The sequence below is a fragment of the Sinocyclocheilus anshuiensis genome, unplaced genomic scaffold, assembly GCF_001515605.1.
Source record: "Sinocyclocheilus anshuiensis isolate Anshui unplaced genomic scaffold, SAMN03320099.WGS_v1.1 scaffold190, whole genome shotgun sequence".
Classification (NCBI taxonomy): Eukaryota; Metazoa; Chordata; class Actinopteri; order Cypriniformes; family Cyprinidae; genus Sinocyclocheilus; species Sinocyclocheilus anshuiensis.
The window spans coordinates 1,243,859-1,249,277 of NW_015547663.1; the positions used below are offsets into that span (position 1 = coordinate 1,243,859).

General features: G+C 34.3%; 1 long non-coding RNA gene across 1 annotated transcript in view; it reads left to right on the forward strand.

The window, feature by feature from the left end:
* LOC107702471 (uncharacterized) overlaps positions 1-5,419 on the forward strand; it is a 19,176-nt gene that overhangs the window by 961 nt on the left and 12,796 nt on the right. The window contains exon 3 of the long non-coding RNA XR_001635763.1: positions 721-805. This is a non-coding gene — a long non-coding RNA (uncharacterized LOC107702471). The remainder of the gene's footprint in view (positions 1-720; positions 806-5,419) is intronic.

The following is a 5,419-nucleotide window of genomic DNA, read 5'->3' on the forward strand; positions in this document are numbered from 1 at the left end:
AGTGCGCTTTCATCCAGAGCGTCTCTCACATGTTCCGCCATGTGCTTCTCGTCCGTGCTTATTTACATCAGAGTGCGCACGTGTCTTTCACGCAGCATGCAGCGGTGTTGTGCATTTTGACCAGTTGATGGGAAAAGTATTCTTAAAATGCATTCAACATTCTGAATAATTTGTAATATATAATTATTCACGGTATTTAGAAGTGCCCACGATAACAATATTGTGCATATTCATTACCGTGATATATCGCATTACCGAATACCGGCACAAGTCTAATGTCTATAGGCCCTAAAGTTCCAGCTCATCATATATGTTATCTGTATGCTTTCCTTCTTATATTGCAGTTCAATTGCAGTGATACTTATTTATTTTTCTACCAAATTGTGCAGCCCTACACACAAAAAAAAAGGCATTTCCTCTCACTCATGTTGCTCTCATGTTTTTCTTTCTCCCATGAAACACAAAAGGAGTTGCCTAATTATTTTGCAACTATTTACTCATAAGTGAATGAGAACTAAATGAGAAAAAAAGATTCCCTGACATTATGATTGTTTTCAGATCTTGCATATTTTTTCATTCTTGATGTAACACATGAGAAGCAATTAAGTTTGTGCACAATTTCTTCTTCTATGGTGCAAACAGCACTTCTGGTTTATGTAACCTGAGAAGTTCTTGCTATATTATAGATGTCAACATCACTGGTTCTTATGTGTATCATAGATGCAGCAGATTTGAATGTGCAAATCCATGACATGGCTTCAGACGACTTGGAATATATTGCAATGTATGCAGTATTTTATGGCAGGTAATTGTAACCTATACTAAAATATGTTTCCAGACATTTTAATTTATATTTTATTAGTTTATGTGGGGAAAAAACAGGTCGGTCTGTTTTAAAATTTGTATGTCAATTTCTGCTATTTTTAACTATAAAATGAAGCATACAGTTATAATAGAAATAATAAAATTAGAAAAATGAAGTAATAAGATTTATCTAAAAACATGGGATAAATTGCATTTATATTTTAATTATTGTATTGATTAATATTTATATAAAATAAACAATAATGAGTGTGTCACTCTCCTAGTCCTCACATCCAGGTAATCAGACTTGACATATTTTCCCTGTTTTATTCTACACCTTCTGCACAGCGTTAATATTCTGATTGTATATCACTTTTTCACTGGACCATCTTTTTGTGGTTCTCAGATGTAATAAAAAATGATGAGGACGTTGAAGATCTTGATGAAGATGTTTATTGCAGCATAGCAGTGACAAAGTACATGTTGTACCTTGGCTTCAACAGAGTCGGAATGAAGCCAGAACATCCTAAACTCAAATCGTTTACAAATTTACAGTTTACTACCCTTAATGGAAATGAATTTGCTCCTGTCGTAACAGCTGTGGTTTGTATGTTAATGAAGTTCTGTCACCTAATTGTCTGAGATGGTTCTCGGTGTCCCACACCCGCTCCCATTCTACAATTGGTCACCATTTGTTTAGGATGTGATCATCCCAAATGATCTTAGAAACAACATAACTGTTGACTTTCTTCATCTCTATAATAATTAAGCCATTTTGGGAAATGAGCATGATCAAACATCTATTGTGGAGTGGAATCTGGGTCGGGGCAGACTATAGTTTCTTACACAGATAAGGCACCAGGGCAAGCAAGGTTGGAAGCTAACTTCATTTTGAAAAGGGCAGTTTGTCATGTATCTGAGTGAGCAGGGCAGGTCTGTTCTTAAAGTGACCAGTTCATCATATATATTTCCCTTCACCCCTGTCTAAAGTGACACTCTTTATGGACAAGTGGCGTGTTCGCCACCATGTTTCTGTCATCACCCTCATGCCAGTCATCGACGGCGTGACGGTGACGAGCCATCAGTCAGTGCTAATGAAAGGGATTCATTCAGCTCACTCGCTGAGAAAGCGTCTATCTATCCTCTTCTCTAAAATTAGTCTAATGGAGTCCCCTCGGTCTGGCTTCCTCTGCGGTAATGAATTAAGTGACAGTGAAGAGGCCATAAGTATGTGGGGTCCTACGGGAGCCGCCTGTGAGATATAATTGTCAAGCGGACAAGACGATCCGTCTCTCTATCATCGCTCTCTATCTTGTTGATGTGTTTGTATAGATACAAATAAACACAGGCAGTCGACAGGTAGACAGCAGTATGGAAGCCCGTTTCCGCCACTAAATAAAAAATTAAAAAGGTAATTGCGACTTTTTATCTCACAATTCTGACTTTTTTCTCATAATATTAAAATTAGTCTAATGGAGTCCCCTCGGTCTGGCTTCCTCTGCGGTAATGAATTAAGTGACAGTGAAGAGGCCATAAGTATGTGGGGTCCTACGGGAGCCGCCTGTGAGATATAATTGTCAAGCGGACAAGACGATCCGTCTCTCTATCATCGCTCTCTATCTTGTTGATGTGTTTGTATAGATACAAATAAACACAGGCAGTCGACAGGTAGACAGCAGTATGGAAGCCCGTTTCCGCCACTAAATAAAAAATTAAAAAGGTAATTGCGACTTTTTATCTCACAATTCTGACATTTTTTTCTCGCAATTGTGAATTTACATCTCACAATTCTCACGTTTTCACTCAGAATTGTGAGATATAAACTCGCAATTCAGACTTTTTTCTCAGAATTGTGAGATATAAACTCGCAATTCTCACTTTTTTTCTTAGAATTGCGAGTTATAAAGTCAGAATTGCGGGATATAAACTCAGTTGCAAGAAAAAAAGTCAGAATTGCGAGATTATATCACGCAATTCTGAGAAAAAAAAGTCAGAATTGCGAGATTGTATCTCACAATTCTGAGAAAAAAGTCAGAATTGTGAGATGTAAAGTTGAAATTGCGAGAAAAAAAGTCAGAATTGTGAGATAAAAAGTCACAATTACCTTTTTTTTTTTTCATTCAGTGGCGGAAACGGGCTTCCATACAGCAGAGTTTAGGAGGAGCTAAGGAAAAGATTGATTTTTTCCTCAAAAAAAAAAAAAAAAAAAAATTAATTATTTTTATAATTAATATTTCCCATCTTAATGATCCTTCCCGACATGCCCTGATACACTGCAGGGAAATACACAGGAGAAATCAACTGAATATTTGAATGGAGAGTCATGATTGATGACTGTCCTCTCTTGTAATTTCAGAAATCTGCTGACGGTGTGTCATTTATTGTTATGGCTTTATAAGCAATAATACATGAGCATCTGTGATACAGGCATTCTCGTGTCTAACAGCAGGCAAAAGATGATTTTATTTAATTTAAACATGTCGGTTTTCCCACAGACTCTATCATTACCTGATAAGTGGGGTGTCACGGCAGGATAGCAACACATCAGTTATACCTGCTTTATTTATGTGCATGAATATACCTTTTATATCAATATATAAATTGGGTGAAACATGCATACAAGACATTTTATTGTATTATTGTCACATAGAAACTGGTATGAAAGTTGTCAAGTAGTAATAGGTCATATATTATTAAAAATAATTTGTTTAAATCGCATTGGACACCTTGTAATTTAAGAGGTTAAGTTAGTTTTTATAAAAGTTAAAATTGCAATAATATATTTTTGCACTAGTTACACTATTGCAAACATTTACGCAAGAGTTGACTATACCTTTATAGAGTACACTACTGTTCAAAAGTTCTCTTATTCTCATTTGCATTTATTTAATCACAAATACAGTAAAAATACAAATATTACAGTATAAAACAACTGCTTAAGGCTTTCTATCTTAATATATTTTAAAATGTAATTTATTCTTATGATAGCATAGCTGAATTTAACTTCAGTCTTTAGTGTCACATGATCCTTTAGAAATGCTGATTTGGTGCTCAAGAAACATTTCTTATTATTATCAATGTTAAAATTAGTTGTGCTACTTAATATCTTTTATAGTATTTAATATTTATAAACAGCATTTATTTGAAATACAAACCTTTTGTAACATCATAAATGTGTTCACTCACTTTTGATTAATTTATTGCATTTTTCCTGATTAAGAATGCATTTTTTTTAATTAATTTTTTATTTTTTAATATTATGGCAAGTTGTCATGCATTGCACTTGCTACAATGCTTTAATATATGACACATTGCTTTTTACAATTCCTCTTAATTAGTTTAATATTTAATCTGATATACCTTTTATAGAAATATTATTATATTGTCACAAATGTTTTTTTTTAATGGAAATGTTCTATTACTTTTTATGAAGTCAAGACTTAAAGGACCATACTTGTCCAGAAATTGAATTTCAAAAATAAACCTACCCCGAGAAATATAAATAAAAAGTATAACAACTAGCCCTGGAGTACTTGAAAACACTTTTCATTTCCATGTAAGAAAATAAGAACAACACTGAATAATAAGATAATTACTGTTTATCGCATCTAACCTTCATAAGCCTCTTTGCTGGGACATTGTCGTACTTGAAATCATGCCCTGAAATATCCCCTCAATTTATTCCATCAGAAGATGAATGCAAATGTTAAGATATTCTGATGTGAATTGTAATTTTCTCATTTCTTGTTGTTCCTATTTTACATCATGCAAAAAAAATGCACTACTCATTTTTGCCCTGAAACCGTATAAAGGAATAAATGCAAGGTAAATTGGTGTGAAATGTGGTCCTCAAACTTTTGGAAGTTATTATGTTTATGAAAAGCTGCTGTTGTAATTTCAGGATTTCCCACCCCCCCTGCAATTCTGATGCATAAATTCAACACATCCTGCTATAGCTTAGTTGATTTTCAGACGTGCGCCACTGTTCCATTGGCTGCTTTGAACTTTCTATGTCTAAATCCTGTCCAAAGGTAGAAGCAAAACCATTGCAAAGACTAGAGACAACTCAGTGCTTTTGTGACATCTACCACTTACACAAAGCCAGCCTATTCTATTCTGTGTGGGAAATACAAGATTCACAATGTGTGCTGGAGCTTCATGCACTATAGCAAAACTACAGCAAGAAATCAGGCATGATTTAAAAGTGAAATATAATGGTTCTACTATTAATTGATTTTCCTCCTGATATGTTCCCTTATTATGTTTAATTTAAGCTGGAAAATGTTATGTTATACCACAACATTCATTTAAAAGCCAAATGAAACTTTGTGAAATATTTAATTATTTTTGCCACTGTTGACAAAAATGCAAATGAATCCATTAAAGTTTAATAGCCTAAAACTATTGCGAACCTTCTCAGAGAGCAACTGAACATAATTACACTTGTGTTTTATTATTGCATATCTGATGCTTGTCGCAATAATTTCCATAACTCCGATGGCATGAGATGTTTTTTTCCCCCACATAAAATGAAAGTCAGTGCTGTAAGGATAAAAGAAACTCAGATACTTTGATCTCCTGAGAAACAGACAATAAACTGGCATCTTCAAGACAC